We start from the raw sequence: 17,184 nt of genomic DNA on the forward strand, positions 1-17,184 counted from the left end.
CCCTGCTGCACCATGCTCTGTACACATGCTGCTGCTTCATGTGCTGTACACATGCTGCTGCTCCATACTCTGTACACACTCTGCTGCTCTATGCTCTGTACACACGCTGCTGCTCCATACTCTGTACACATGCTGCTGCTCTATGCTCTGTACACACGCTGCTGCTCCATGCTCTGTACACACGCTGCTGCTCCATGCTCTGTACGCACGCTGCTGCTCTATGCTCTGCACACACACTGCTGCCCCATGCTCTGTATACACACTGCTGCTCCATGCTCTGCACACACGCTGCTGCTCCATGCTCTGTACACACACTGCTGCTCCATGCTCTGTACACACACTGATGCACCATGCTCTGTACACACGCTGCTGCTCCATGCTCTGTACACACACTGATGCACCATGCTCTGTACACACGCTGCTGCTCCATGCTCTGTACACATCCTGCTGCTCCATGCTCTGTACACACCCTGCTGCTCCATGCTCTGTACACACCCTGCTGCTCCATGCTCTGTACACACGCTGCTGCTCCATGCTCTGCACACACGCTGCTGCTCCATGCTCTGTACACACTCTGCTGCTCTATGCTCTGTACACACGCTGCTGCTCCATACTCTGTACACATGCTGCTGCTCTATGCTCTGTACACACACTGCTGCTCCATCCAAAGTCAACTGTAGCTGGGAAAGAAAGGGAGCGGTGCTGTAAGCTGCAGGATTCCTGCAGATATTCTGATGTCTCAACTTGTGCCTGTCCCTAGTCACTGCACCTGCCCTGGTCTGAGGGGGGATTCTGGGCAGCTGTAATCCCTCCCTGCGTTTGCCTATGTGTCTTGTCTCATCTCAAAAGCAACATGCAGCTTCTAGAAGGCGTTTGAAAGCCAGCAAAAGCCACTGAAAGCCCATAAAAGCCAAAGAAAGCCCAGCCTTTCCCTATACTTCCTGCAAAAGCCCAGAAAATGTAACGCTCTCCTGAAAGCCATTAAAAGCCTTCAAAAGCCATTAAAAGCTAATCTGTTAAACGCTGGCATTCCTGAAAAGTAAAAACCACGGCGTTTGAACGAAACGCTAAGCAGAAGCTCAGCAGAAGCCCATGTGAAGCAGCCAGACATTTAGGAGTAACCTTGTACCCAAGGGCAGGGTGCGTACTGCGGCGGGGCACGTGTGGCGTTAGATGTGGCGGACAATACGTTGCCGGATCTCTCTTTGTGTCTCCACAGGCAGCTGCAGGGGATCATCTGTCTGCGCCGGAGTCAGGTTCCGCCATTAATATCTATTGTTACCCGGCTATGAATGAGTCTCAGTGCTACACAAGATAAGAGCTATTCACAGGGAACATGAGCCAGAGTTTAACTAACATCCAAAGCTGCGACGTGTCATTCGCTGGACCAGAAACGTAATCCACTGATTTCAGTTCCATCCACCCCTCCCCCAACCAAGGCCGGATTTATACTTTTTGCGCCACTTAAGGCCCGAACCCATCTCGCGATTCTTCCGACAATTTTCCCATCAATCGGCGATTTTTTGAGCAACACACGGCCATTTACATGATCTCGCGACATGGGTGCAGGCGCACGATCACGCAAATGCCACTTAGCGTCGCGTGGCGGTAACAATCGTCACAGTGGATCGGATTTTTATGATCTCCGATAACTCCTGCGCAAAGTACCGCAATCGATTGAAATCTTGTCGCGCCCGTCATGTAACATCGTGCATACCCGTGGGTTGGGAGATGAAGGAAGATGGATTGGCGGAGCGCTTGTCGTCAGGGAGACGTCGCTGGTTCCATCTCCCTCCATCGCTGGGACTCCCCTTTCCTGTACAGCAGCCCCCCTCCCATTCCATGTGCAGCCCCCTCTCCCATGTGTATCATCCATGTACAGAAGCCCCTCCCATTCCATGTGCAACATCCATGTACTGCAGCCCCTCCCATTCCATGTGCAACATCCATGTACTGCAGCCCCTCCCATTTCATGTGCAACATCCATGTACTGCAGCCCCTCCCATTCCACGTGTAACATCCATTTAAAGAAGCCCCTCCCATTCCATGTGCAACATCCATGTACTGCAGCCCCTCCCATTCCATGTGTATCATCCATGTACTGCAGCCCCTCCCATTTCATGTGCAACATCCATGTACTGCAGCCCCTCCCATTCCACGTGTAACATCCATGTAAAGAAGCCCCTCCCATTCCATGTGCAACATCCATGTACTGCAGCCCCTCCCATTCCATGTGTATCATCCATGTACTGCAGCCCCTCCCATTTCATGTGTAACATCCATGTACTGCAGCCCCTCCCATTCCATGTGCAACATCCATGTACTGCAGCCCCTCCCATCCCATGTGCAACATCCATGTACTGCAGCCCCTCCCATTCCATGTGCTGCCCCCTCTCCCATGTGTATCATCCATGTACTGCAGCCCCCCCCATTCCATGTGCAGCCCCCTCTCCCATGTGTATCATCCATGTACTGCAGCCCCTCCCATTCCATGTGTAACATCCATGTACTGCAGCCCCTCACATTCCATGTGCAGCCTCCTCTCCCATATGTATCATCCATGTATTTAGAGAGTTTGGCCTGTCTAATTCCCCCTCATCTGTGACTAATCACAACTGTCATTTGATCTCTCAGCTGTGTCAGCTGACTGCCTCGGCAGATCAACTAATATGTAAATACAGAATGTTAACCCTATGTCTGCTTCCATGACAGCAGGAAGTAGACCCATGTAGATTCATTGCAGGATTTGTATCAGCTGTAACAATTTTTTTTTTCTTTCAAGGTTATTATGCTGCTGCTTATTTTTTTAGAGCAGAGAGGAAGTTCTGAGTTCAGGTCTGCTTTATTTAAGCAATACCAGTTGCCTGGCCATCCAGCTGCTCCTCTGCCTCTCATACTTGTAGCCATAGCCCCTGAACAAGCATGCAGCAGATCAGGTGTTTCTGACATTATTGTCAGATCTGACAAGATTAGCTGCATGTTTGTTTCTGGTGTTATTCAGACACAAATGCAGCCAAATAGATCAGCAGGGCAGCCAGGCAACTGGTATTGCTTAAAAGGAAATAAATATGGCAGCCTCCATATCACTCTCACCTCAGGTTCACTTTAAGGGCTCATTCACACTTAGGGGCATTTTCGGCCTTTTTTTAAGGGCAGGCGATTTTGAAAATCACCCTCAAAACGCTTGTGCATTGATTCCCTATGAGACAGCTCATATCTGAGCTGTTTGTTTCCGATCTGCTCAGCAAAGCGCTGCCTGTACCATTTTTTGAGTGGTTTGCCTCAATGGAAGGTATAGGGAAATCGCAAAACGATTGAAAAAGCGCGTTGTATAGCGATTTACCCAGCGCTGTGATGAATAAATACATTGAATTTATTATTTTCCGGTTCAAAGAGTTCACTTCCTGACTGACTTCAGGAAGTGAAAAAACGCAATCACTGTGCATAATCGCTTATAAAAGCGCTGTACAAAAACCGCAGCGCCCACCCAAGCGACGGGAGGAGAAAAAAAAATTGCCCAGCAAATCGTAAATTGCTGGCGTCAGCGATTCAGATTTTAGATGTGAAGAGAGTCTTACTGTACTTGGATTTTTTGTTTTTAAATCACAGATCTGCTCTGTTTTTACCAGGGAAAGGGGGGGGGGGGGGATTTAGAAAAAAAATCTGGGAAGCAGCCCATGCACTTTAATTACGATTTGCCTGAGGTTTCTCGGCGTGGGGGAATTTTGCTCGGATAGCCCTCGAATGATCGCAGCTCTGTGCCCATATATGGCGCAGGGCTCGGGGCATATAAACAGTGATGCAATGGCAGCATTAACCCCGGTGTAGCAGCGGCAGGCACAGGACCTGTCTCTCCGCAGGCTGATGTAACAGGCGGGTGAGAAGTCCTGCAACTGCCACCCTGGAAACATGAGATACCAGGAGCTCTGAAGCTTTGGCTTGTTGCTGGGGGTCATGTGCTGCTCCAGAAATACACTGAATATTCCAGACCGCAGAGAGAGAGACACTCACACGTAACCTGCAGCAAAGGAGACTGCTGGGGTGCAGCGCAAGAGGAGTCTGTGACCCCCACAATTCCCTCCGGACCCTCATCCTAAGGTAATAATGCACGCGTGGCTACTGCGATTGTTGCCTGAGCAACCTCTGTCTCTGATTGGGAAGGTGCCATCATGTTTATTGCAGGTGGATAACTTCAACTCGCTAATATTCGTAAGGGGGAGGGATCACGCTTGTGTCTGCGGAAATCGCAGAGGATTCCTCGCCAGCATTTTGCGCGCAATTTAATTCTGACTTTTTCTTTTTTTTTTTTTTCAGTAGACCTTGATTTCAAGGAAGAGTTGCCTGCTTTCAGCAGAAAAGTAGTGCAGGTTTTTTTTTTTTTCAACACTATGCAGAATTGCAGATGCCTCCTGAAAATGCAGCGGTCCCAGGGCCCTTTTCCACTTGCAAGCGCAATCACAAATGCGTTTGCAAAAGCTTCTTTTTCTACTTGCTGTGATTGCACTGTGAACCATTGGGAGTTAAACACGATCTAACCAATAATCGTGCAGCCCGACGATTGCAATTTGCAAAAGATCGAAACTTGCTAAGGAGAAAAGTGCTTTGCGTTTTACATGTAAATCATGTTGCACTAGCGATCGTCAAACTGCCAGCGATCTGCTTTCTCAAGCGGATCGCGGCTAGTGGAAAAGGCCTCAAAGTCATTACATGCGTTTTCGCATTGCGGCAAGATGCTGCTGAACTATGCAAGTTACATTATCAGCACATACCCAGTTGTACTATTCTTTAGTTAGACGGTCATCAGCAGGGATTTAGTCAGTTTTTGTTTGTTTGATTTTTAATTCTCTACACATAATTGACGCAAATCATTAACCCTCTGCGCACCAATGCATGCACAGAGACTCGTTAAATAACAGCAACAACAAAAAAAAAACAGGCTGTTCAAAGTTCAGCATGTGTCCCTAGAACAAATTAAAAGATGAAGGGACTGCATAACAAACAAACAAGAAATGCATGATTCTGTGTAATTAGACACGCCACACAAAGACTCCTCTGTTAAGGATGTGTCCAAACACTAACCCTGCAACATGTATAATACTGCAAGCAAGCATACTAGGCTTTGGCCTGTGAGCACAAATCCAAGACTCTTAACCACCCTGGCGTTCTGATTAAATCGCCAGGGTGGCTGCGGGAGGGTTTTTTTTAAATAAAAAAAAAACTATTTCATGCAGCCAACTGAAAGTTGGCTGCATGAAAGCCCACTAGAGGGCGCTCCGGAGGCGATCTTCCGATCGCCTCCGGCGCCCAGAATAAACAAGGAAGGCCGCAATGAGCGGCCTTCCTTGTTTTGCTTATATCGTCGCCATAGCGACGAGCGGAGTGACGTCATCGACGTCAGCCGACGTCCTGACGTCAGCCGCCTCCGATCCAGCCCTTAGCGCTGGCCGGAACTTTTTGTTCCGGCTACGCTGGGCTCAGGCGGCTGGGGGGACCCTCTTTCGCCGCTGCTCGCGGCGAATCGCCGCAGAGCGGCGGCGATCAGGCAGCACACGCGGCTGGCAAAGTGCCGGCTGCGTGTGCTGCTTTTTATTTCATTAAAATCGGCCCAGCAGGGCCTGAGCGGCAGCCGCTGGCGGTGTTGGACGAGCTGAGCTCGTCCAAACCGCTCAGCTGGTTAAAGAGAACCCGAGGTGGGTTTGAAGAATATTATCTGCATACAGAGGCTGGATCTGCCTATACAGCCCAGCCTCTGTTGCTATCCCAAACCCCACTAAGGTCCCCTTGCACTCTGCAATCCCTTATAAATCACAGCCACGCTGCTGACAAACAGCTTGTCAGAGCTGACTGTGTTTATCTCTATAGTGTCAGTCTGCTGCTCTCCCCGCCTCCTGCAGAACTCCAGTCCCCGCCTGCATCCCTTCCCTCCCTGCTGATTGGAGGGAAGGGACGGGGGCAGGGACCGGAGCTATGCAGGAGGCGGGGGAGCAGCTGAGACTGACACTACAGATGTAAACACAGCCTCACAGCATGGCTGTGATTTATGAGGTATTGCAGAGTGCAGGGGGACCTTAGGGGGGTTTGGGATAGCAACAGAGGCTGGGCTGTATAGGCAGATCCAGCCTCTGTATGCAGATAACATTCTTTAAACACACCTCGGGTTCTCTTTAAAGGATACCCGAGGTGACATGATGAGATAGACATGGGTATGTACAGTGCCTAGCACACACATAACTAGGCTGTGTTTCTTTTTTTTCTTTCTCTGTCTGACAGAGTTAAAGGGACACTGTAGGGGGGTCAGGGGAAAATGAGTTGAACTTACCTGGGGCTTCAAATGGTCCCCCGCAGACATCCTGTGCCCACGCAGCCACTCACCGATGCTCCGGCCCCGCCTCCGGTTCACTTCTGGAATTTCAGACTTTAAAGTCTGAAAACCACTGCGCCTGTGTTGCCGTGTTCTCGCTTCCACTGATGTCACCAGAAGCGTACTGCGCAGGCCCAGTATGGTCTGTGTCTGCACAGTACACTCCTGGTGACATCAGCAGGAGCGAGGACACGGCAACGCAGGCGTAGTGTTTTTCAGACTTTAAAGTCTGAAATTCCAGAAGTGAGATGGAGGCGGAGCCAGAGCATCGGTGAGTGGCTGCTTGGGCACAGGAGTCTGCGGGGGACCATTAGAAGCCCCAGGTAAGTTCAACTCATTTTCCCCTGACCCCCCTACAGTGTCCCTTTAAATATCAGGTATGTAAGTGGCTGACTCAGTCCTGATTCAGACAGGAAGTAACTACAGTGTGACCCTCACTTATAAGAAATTCCAACTATAAAACACTTTCCTAGCAGAATATGGCTTCTGAGAACAGGAAAGAGATAAAAAGGGCAAATGTCAATGAATGTGTCATTGAGTAAAAACAATAAAACAGTTAAAGCTTAAAAAGTAGATTTAAAAATAAAATAAACCTATGGAATATCATAAAAAGTCATTTTTAGGAGAAGGAAGATAGATACAATTGATTATTTCATTAGTTTATTTTCGCCTCGGGTGTCCTTTAACCACCCTGGCATTCTATTAAGATCGCCAGGGCGGCTGCGGGAGGGTTTTTTTTTTATAAAAAAAATCTATTACATGCAGCCAACTGAAAGTCGGCTGCATGAAAGCCCACTAGAGGGCGCTCCTGGCGCATCCTCCGGCGATCAGAAATAACAAGAAGGGCTGCGATGAGCTGCCCTCCTTGTTTTGCTTTCCTCGTCGCCATGGCGACGAGCGGAGTGACGTCAGCCGCCTCCGATCCAGCCCTTAGCGCTGGCCGGAACTGATTGTTCCGGCTGCGCAGGGCTCGGGCAGCTGGGGGGACCCTCTTTCGCCGCTGCTCGCGGCGGATCGCCGCAGAGCGGCGGCGATCAGGTAGCACACGCGGCTGGCAAAGTGCCGGCTGCGTGTGCACCTTTTTATTTGAAGCAAATCGTCCCAGCAGGGCCTGAGCGGCACCCTCCGGCGGTAATGGACGAGCTGAGCTCGTCCATATCGCTAAGGAGGTTAAAGGACAACTGAAGTGAGAGGGATATGGAGGCTGCCATATGTATTTCCTTTTAAAGAATGCATGTGGCAAAAAACAGATTTAATTACCTGGGGCTTCCTCCAACCTGTAGCAGCCTATGGGCCTGATTCACAAAGCGGTGCTAACAGTTAGCACCCTGGTGAAAAGCCCTTTATCATGCCTAAACTCAGTTTAGGCATGATAAGTTTAGGTGTGATAAGTTTAGGTGTGATAAGTTTAGGCATGATAAGTTTAGGTGTGATAAGTTTAGGCATGATAAGTTTAAGCACCAACTGCGTTAGCACCGCAGTGCACAGCTGATCAAAAGTTTTGCGCTAGCAAAGTCTGGTGCACTTCGCATAGAGTTTAATGGCGCTGCTTTGCGTGCGGGACTTTGCACGCTATCTACACTTATCTAAACTTAGCATGCCTAAACTTATCACACCTAAACTTATCACACCTAAACTTATCACGCCTAAACTGGCTTTTCACCAGCATGGTGCAATGGTTATCATGCCTAAAGTCTTTTAGGCGTGCTAACTGGGTTAGCACCGCTTTGTGAATCAGGCCCTATGTGTCCACCCGTGTGCATGCGCAGGAGCCTGCGGCTTGGCCGGGTCGGCGGCCGATACGGAGGGAACCCCATGAGATTGTCTGAGAGTGGGATACATAGGCATTCAGAGGCTAGAGGGACCCCAGGTAAGTAAATCTGATTATTTTTGCTTCATGTATCCTTTAAAAGGAATCTGAAGAGAGGTACATGGAGGCTGCCATATTAATTTCCTTTTAAGCAATGCACATTGCCTGACAGTCCTCCTGATCCTGTGTCACTAATACTTTTAGCCATAGACCATGAACAAGCATGCAGCAGATCAGGTGTTTCTGACATTATTGTCAGATCTGACAGGATTAGCAGCATGCTTGTCTCTGGTGTGATTCAGACACTACTGCTGTCAAATAGATCAGCAGGGCTGCCAGGCAACTGGTATTGTTTAACAGGAAATAAACATGGCAGCCTCTATAGTCTTCTCACTTCAGTTGTCCTTTAACTCCCTTTCCCCCCTCCTGGTAGATGCCATGGCAAGGAAGCTGTACTGCCAGGAGTCATATGTGCAGCCCCTCTCATCTATTGCATCCTAAACTAGGTCACAGCCTATGTGGCCTTTGCACAGAACCAGCACTGCTTGTGATCATTTCCAGTAAATCCCTGGCTACACGAATCTGCTCTAGAGGTCAGCTGAGGTCAGTGATGGGAGTGGTTGTGAAGGATGGAGGGATTCTCTAGAGGGACACAGCACAGTCAAACAGCACTGTGGACAATTATCACTCTTCATTATAGAAGTTAACCACCCTGGCGTTCTATTAAGATCGCCAGGGTGGCTGCATGAGGGTTTTTTTTAAATAAAAAAAACCTATTTCATGCAGCCAACTGAAAGTTGGCTGCATGAAAGCCCACTAGATGGCGCTCCGGAGGCGTTCTTCTGATTGCCTCCGGCGGCCAAAAGTAACACGGAAGGCCGCAATGAGCGGCCTTCCGTGTTTTGCTTACTTTGTCGCCATGGCGACGAGCGGAGTGATGTCATGGACGTCTCCTGACGTCAGCCGCCTCTGATCCAGCCCTTAGCGCTGGCCGGAACTATTTGTTCCGGCTGCGCAGGGCTCAGGCGGCTGGGGGGACCCTCTTTCGCCGCTGCTCGCGGCGGATCGCCGCAGAGCGGCGGCGATCGGGCAGCACACGCGGCTGGCAAAGTGCCGGCTGCATGTGCTGCTCTTTATTTCATCAAAATCGGCCCAGCAGGGCCTGAGCGGCACCCTCTGGCGGTAATGGACGAGCTGAGCTCGTCCATACCGCTAAGGTGGTGGAAGACTTATGATTGCCGGAAATAGTTGTGAGTGGAAATCTCTATATTAGGGGAACTCACTTACAGCTTTTGTTTGTGTAAATGTTCCTTCATTCATAAACATTTCAAGGCAGGGTTCACACTTATTAAAATTTGCATGCGTTTTGTATCCAATGAAAGTTAATGGAGAATCGCGCTTCTTCTAAAGTTTGCATTTTCGCGTGTTTGAAAAAAAAAAAGAACGTACGTACGCGGCAGAAATTTGCACATTACATGCGAATTCAGCCGCCTCTCCCCACTCCTCTCAGCCTTCTTTCACTGAAAGGGGCGGGGAGAGGTGGCGATTAGCGGTGATTGAATGGACTGGAGGCGGAGCTACAGCCCAAAGCTCTGCCTCCCCCGGGCTGCAAAATCTGCGACTTGAGGGGGGAATAAAGACCTCGTAATGCCACGGGGATGCAGCGAATCATCTTGCCTAATGCTGCACTGCTGAAAAAGATTCTGAACAAAAAAAAGATGATTTTTTGCTTGCTTCAGATTCTCTTTAGAGGACAGTTATGTGACAAGACAATATACTCTGTACAGCGCTGTGGAAGATGTTGGTGCTATATACATACTAAATGATAATAAGTAAATGCTTCTAGTTCTTGTGACAGCTGTTACTGCTGTTCCCATCCACCAGCAGAAGAAGAATGTATCTGAATGGCTCATTATCATGTGATCACTAGGATTAACCACTCTAATGGCCCATACTCACGAGCTACTTATGTAGCGGTTCTGTGTGTTTAGCTTCCAAGGGTACAATGGTTAATTTGCATATATTCAGCAGTGGTGCTCTGGGAGACATCTCGAGCTCACTCCAACCTGAATTATCGCAAATTCTTTCTGTTTTAGGAAAGCAAACTTTTGTTTTTCTTAACATCTTAGTAAGGGGGCTTTTAGGACCATTGTAGTCCCTTACACACTCCAATGAGTTCTGGGTCACCATGAGCTTGCTGGTTAGTCTGTGCTTCTCGGATTTACAAGCCCTACTCCATAGAGCCAAATTAATCCATGCCATGCACTGATGAGGATCAAACAATCCGAAACAGTCTGTATGCATGTTGGATTATTATGGCTCTGTACATATTAACAAGCTGACACATCATTGCATTCCAGCGGTTCTGGAGGTGTGTTTAGCTTCTAAGGGTACAATGGTTAATTTGCATATATTCAGCAGTGGTGCCTGCTGAAAAGACATCTCGAGCTCACTCCAACCTGAATTATCGCAAATTCTTTCTGTTTTAGGAAAGCAAACTTTTGTTTTTATTTTTAAAGGGAAACACTAATTGATGATGTGGGGACTTGAAATCCCCCCCCCCCAAATCCCCCCCCCCCCCAAAAAAAAATGGTTGTCAATTAACATCAGGACTAGGTTCCAGACAGCGGTCATGCAGCCCACATTGTGTCCAAAGTCCAACCGCACAACTGGGACATGGCAGTTTTCAGCCCAGACACCTCCAAAAAATTATGCAGCAATTGTGTTTTGGGTTAAATATAGGTGGTATCAGCACAGCAGCAGTGGCCCATGGCACCCAGGCGGTGGGAGCAGAAAAGGCAGCAGGAGCAGGGCAATGCAGCAGCAGGTGTAACGTCTGCCAGGAGCATGCCGGACTTTGCAGTGGCACATGGCACTTTGCACATGGCACGTGCCAAGTGCCACGTGCCGAGTGACAGTCAGACAGCAGAGGAGAAGACACTAACTGTCACACTGGCACTGCTCAGCAGCAAAGCAGTTCTGTAGTAAGCTAACACAGTAGTACTACTACTCTAACAACTACTAGCACTGACTGCAGTACTACAGTACTAACTAGACAATGGCCTCAATTCACTAAGCTTATCTCCTGTCTTTAATAACGCTTCTCGAGTTGTTACCATGGTGATAAGGCATGTAGTATTCAGGAAACATTTTACCTCAGGCAAACCTAAAGTTAACTCTTCTGTCTTTAAGTTAACTCTTTAATCCTTAAAATAACTCCAGAGTTAAAGACAGGCTGTTCATTAACTGCGTGTGAAAATAACTACAGAGGAGTTAACGTAACTACAGAGGAGGTAAATTAACTACAGAGGAGGTAAATTAACTACAGAGGAGGTAACGTAACTACAAAGGAGGTAAATTAACTACAGAGGAGGTAAATTAACTACAGAGGAGGTAAATTAACTACAGAGGAGGTAACATAAGGAATGAAGAGATAAGATAACTCTCCTACTGTGTGGAGGTAAGTATTCTCTTGCCTTATTATCTCCAGCATGATCTTAGTGAATTGAGGCCAATATCACAGTAATCCTATTCCCTAACCTATACTGTAGCTAGCTAAGGCTAATAGCTGGCCTGGTCTGTGCACAGCACCCACACACAGACACATAGCAGCTGCAGCAGCCCTGCAGCACACACTCTGACTGTCACGCAATGAAATCAAGCTAACTAGCCGACCCGCAGCGTAGCATACGCCGCATAATTATTAATGTGTGAAGACTTCCTGAAAGACACAGTTGTGCAGATGGGGTGGGTTTGAGGTTATCACTGTTAGGGAATGAAAAGATGGAACTGTGGACAGAGCAACATACAGTTGTCTGACTGTGACTGAATACACTCCAGTACATTGCGGTGATTGTTCATGAAGTCAGTCTAGTCCCCCATCTGCGCTCCCCCTCCAGGACTTACGAGGCGACACTGTGAAAAAAAAGTTAAATACCTGGCTGGTAGTAGTAGCCTTAGGGGACGCCATCCGCGTCCTCCGTTCCATTCCGCTGCGGGTTCTTTACAATTTACACCCTGTGCTCAGGCCCCGACCCCATCCCCTGGGTCGTCCTGATTTTCCCCAATAAGGATGTCCGCCTGCCTCGCCACACGTTTTGCCACGCCTGCGCAGTTCAGGACTGGAGGAGGAGTTAGAGTTGCGCAGCCGCACTCACGACTATACGAACTGCGCAGGCACTGCAAGATGTGCGGCGAGGCTGGCGGCCATCTTTATTGGGGAAAATCAGGACGACCCGAGGGATAGGGTCGGGGCCTGAGCATCTTGATAAGAACCCGCAGCGGAATGGAACGGAAGACGCAGATGGCGTCCCCTACGGCTACAACTACCAGCCAGGTATTTAACTTTTTTTCACAGTGTCGCCTCGTAAGTCCTGGAGGGGGAGCACAGATGGGGGACCCAGGTGAGGGAGGGGGGGGGGGGGGGGGTCCGACCCCCCTTTCTGCTGCTGTGCTACTTCTTCTTGCTTGGACCGGCCCTGGGGGCAGGGCGCTACTTCTTCTTGCTTGGACCGGCCCTGGGTGCAGGGCGCTACTCCTTCTTGCTTGCACCGGCCCTGGGGGCAGGGCTTCTTCTCCTGAAAAAATGCTTTCCATGAGAAAATGTATGCGTGCTTAAACACCAAGTTTAACCCTAGCAAGTCTGGCTTTGCAAATCTGGCCTAATTGGCTATTCATGAGGCAATGCTCATGTAAATATGCATTTGCTTTCGCATGCCAAACTATGCAGTGTCAAAAAACCAATACCGCAAAGCGATCGTCCTGCGGGTATTAGTTCATGCTACATTAGCACTATCCAGGAGCGCCACGGGGAGGCTTCCCAATGCCCCCATACAACCGGGGGGACCGCGGGGTCCTAGGCTATCTCATTGCCTGGGAATCACAGCGGCACGTGTTTCAATATGGTTGGGAATGAGTCCCAGGTAACAGAAAAGGAACTCTTGTTAGTATAACGATCCACACTTGAGCACACCACTATGCTCAAATAGTACCAGGTTTCTTTATAGGAGGATCAATTTAAATCAAGTGAAGCCACAAAATAGCCATCTGTTTCCAAAATTTTTGTTTCACACTTTATTATATTCACAAAAAATTATTTTTCTTCTTCAAAAAGGTAGAAAATTCTTTCTAAAGCAGCAGAAGAATTTGTGGTACAGACATATAAAAAGCAATACAAAAAGCAGATCATAGACACTGTGTGCTTTTGTTTGATGAAAAAAGGTAACTTTAGTTCAGGCGACGACACTAGTCCGTTTCGGGTTATTGACCCTTCGTCAGGCCTTCACAAAGCATAGAGGATTATCTATAAATTAAACAAATACATACACATTAAAATCAATAAAAAAATCACTTTCAATGTGATTTAGTAACAGCCCACCAGAAAAGAATATATGAATGAAGGTGGAAAACAAGAGAGCAGAAAAGATAAAAGAAAACAAGAGCCAACGTGGAGAAAAAGTTACCCATTAGTATTCCAGAGAAGAAAAAACTATACAAATCAAATGGCTCATCACCAATCATGAGCCGCATGACTGTAGTGAAACACAAGGGCATACTAGCCATCCATCAGCAAGATGTCATGTGGCCAATGCAAAAGAGAGGAGAAAGTCATTGTGTAAACATAGGTGTTCCACACAACCAAGCAAAAGAAAAAATATATATGTGAAACAGTCTAACACTAACCTTGACCAGAGGATATATACAGTCATAAAAATGAATTGAATTAGTAAAGAGGTATCTGTTCCAACCAGACACAACCCGGCACCTGTTGGTAATAATGAAAAAATGAACTGTAAAAATAATAAATGCGGTACTCAATCGCAGCACATGAGATGGCGAATGGTAGCTACAGGCAAAAGATAAACAATATCCTATCGAAAAAATCGCTAAGGACTTTCCAGAGGGGAACATTTAAACATAGCCATGCATATAAAAAAAAAAAAGTAAGGAGAAGCTTGTTGTAAATAGCTATGAAACACTTCAAAAGATGATCTAGACCCTGTCCAAATTAAAAAAATATCATCTATATATCTTTTCCATATACAGACAGACTGTAAATACATTTCATTCTGATAAATATATTCCCTCTCAAATTGATCAACATAAATTTTGGCATAAACAGGAGCAGCATTCGAGCCCATCGAGGTACCCTGTAATTGTAAAAAGAAAGTATCTTGGAACAAAAAAATAATTTTTCTCAAGGACCAACTCCAGAAGGGGCATAATAAAGTTAATCTGAACATTAGAAATAGTATGGTCCAATCTCAGCATTTCTCTAACCGCTTCCTTACCTCCTTCATGAGGAACCACAGCAGCACCCCAGAGGGGGAGGTTGGGTGGCGCAGGCGACAACCCCCCCCCAAGCGTGGCCAGCACCAGGGAGAGCCGTCCGCACCCACCTCCCAATATTAAAAACAGGCACTTACCTTAACGTCATCTCTAAGTGCCTCGCGCTACTTCCTGTTTAATCAGGAAGTAGCATCAGACACTTAGAGATTGGAACCTCCGGCGCGTGGATGGAGGTATGTTTTCTTTGCTGCCACCAATTAATGCCGAAGGGGAGCGCGCTGAGGGGAGAGCCCAAGGTGAGGGAGGAAGGGGACTGTCCCACCCCCGCCAATGTGTGGCCAAGCTTTCCCCTCATGCTGCCACCCCTTCTGCCCCCCAAAACCGCCGTGAGCGGGCCCCTCCTCGTGGATGCATGGGCTGCAGCTCCTATTGTGACGCCACGGTGCCCTGACATACGGGGCACAGTGGGCGGAGATCCTGAACTCTAGCCCCTGGATCCCGCCCAGGGCCGGGCCGAGGCATAGGCTGGAGAGGCTCCAGCCTCAGGGTGCAGTGTAGGAGGGGGCGCAGAATTCATTCAGCTGTCATTCCTAATTGTGTTTGAAGCAGAAAGAAATAAGAAAAGGGGATACATGGCAGTGACTGCAAGCCAGATAACTAGATATTAAGGTGTTGGGGAGGTTGTGGGCCCTGTGGCGCCTCTTAGTCTAATAGCAATCAGTGTGTGATGGCTGGGGTGGCAGGGATGGAGGGGCGCACTTTGGTGTCTCAGCCTTGGGTGCTGGAGGACCTTGTCCCGGCTCCCGCCCCCTAACGACGCATGTGGTGTATGAGGAGCACTGCTATGAGAGAATGTAGAAGCGTTGTGTACCGGGCTGGAGATAATCTCTGGGTAATCAGTATCACTGCTGAGGATGCTGCACACCGAGCCCTGCTGGGGAGGATCAGGGGAATTCTCTGGTATTTGGCCAGAGGCTTCCCTCAGTCTCCTCCTGCAGAGTCAGAGTCATGATTGACTGAGGCGGCCGGACGGACAGATGGTTGATGTTTACCGGGACGGTTTCCACGTGTGATGATGCTGCGGTATAAAATTATCCACTTTCGCAAAGTGAATGCAGCCAGATTAGATCAGGGTTAGATAACACTGAAAACCAAAGTTCAGCTTGTTAAGAACTACTATGATACTGAAAGTGTTAATGTGCTTATACTTAAAGCGCACCTGAACTCAGAACTTCCTCTCTGCTCTAAAAGATTAGCAACAGCATAATCTCACTAATATTTTACTCAATCATGCAACAATGGCTGAATGGATTTGAATGAAATATGGCACACACATAGTACATTACCTGGGATATCATATAGGATACTTTTTATCCCCATAACCAAAAAGTGGGCGGAGACAAATAACAATTTCACTGGGAAAATGCAGGACCTCCCTGAGAATAGACTCCAGAAGATTTTTTTTGTATGTTTGGCGGCTTGTCTTGCTGGAGAGTGGAGTTGGCACGAATCAGATGTTTTGGCCCAGAAAGAATGGCTGGTGTTGCATTGTGAAATGATAACTATTTTTGTTAGGTCAATATGACTTATACATCAGTCACCAACAATATTTGCTCGAAAACACGTCCCCCCCTCCCCCAGACAGGGTCCGGGAGACATCTGGAGACGTTATACTGGGGGAGTATCTCTGATTACCTATACAAGGTGCAACAACAGGCTACTCATACTGGGGGGTACCTCTGGCTACCTGTACTGGAGGCTACCTAATACTGGAGGGCAATTCTGGCTACCGCATTGTAAGTGTGCTCGAGTCTAGGGGGGAGCGGTATTTTTACACCCCTTGCCCTGGGAGATATGTAGCCTACAAACCACCCTGTGATAAATTTAGAAGACAACTACCTGAGTCATATGGTGGTGAAGGAGATCATCACTTGGGGAAGAGGGCCCTACCGAATAGGGGTACAATCTAAGGGGTTGCCTTCCTAGGCGGTGAAGTTGGCACCAATCATCAGATGTTCTTTAGAAGAAATGGCCGGTGTTGCAATTCTGAAATAACGGCTATTTCTGGTTAGTATGCCTCTCACATGAGTCACAAACAACAGTTGCTCCAAAAACCATATACCCCCCCTCCCCCACCCTCCATGCTTGAGCGGATTTTGGAGACAACTTTTCCTCTGCTCTGCATCTTACATATACTATATTTTAACTCTCGTTCCTGACCCTAACCTCATGGGATGACCTCGGACTACATCGCCAAGCCGGACTATACAGAAGCGTGTCAGCTGTACAGCTGATGACGCGCTCTGTTGCTATGTGGGGAGACGGAGGGACGACAGAGTGCGCACACGAGACATCACGTGACGGGTGGGGCATGCAACGTGGACAAAGCAGTCGGCCATTGCTTGGCTAAATTGATCCTTCGGGATTTGCTGTCCCTACTCCAGATTATTGGCTCATGTGGTCGTTATCAGTCGCCTCATTCTTGCGTTTGTACGCAGCTTAACCCTCATATAAATTTCCGCGCATGCGCGCCATGACGTCAACTATTTAAAAAAAAAACTCACAATAACGTAGTTCTGCACTAGCATTAGATTAGGCACTTCTGGTGCAACGTACCGCAACATGGGAAGTATGAACTTTCCCATAGGGTTTCATTAGGCTGCGGTAGCAGTGCAGCAATTTGCCGCACTGTGCCAGGGCCCTATACCTTTCCTGATGGCTGACC

General features: G+C 48.1%; 1 protein-coding gene across 1 annotated transcript in view; it reads left to right on the forward strand.

Moving 5' to 3' along the window:
• Positions 1-3,997: 3,997 nt before the first annotated feature.
• The window catches only part of ASB2 (ankyrin repeat and SOCS box containing 2), a 61,136-nt gene continuing 47,949 nt past the window's right edge, over positions 3,998-17,184 (forward strand). The window contains exon 1 of the mRNA XM_068252319.1: positions 3,998-4,098. The gene's annotated coding sequence lies outside the window, so the exon portion shown is untranslated. The remainder of the gene's footprint in view (positions 4,099-17,184) is intronic.

The sequence above is a fragment of the Hyperolius riggenbachi genome, chromosome 9, assembly GCF_040937935.1.
Source record: "Hyperolius riggenbachi isolate aHypRig1 chromosome 9, aHypRig1.pri, whole genome shotgun sequence".
Taxonomy (NCBI): Eukaryota; Metazoa; Chordata; class Amphibia; order Anura; family Hyperoliidae; genus Hyperolius; species Hyperolius riggenbachi.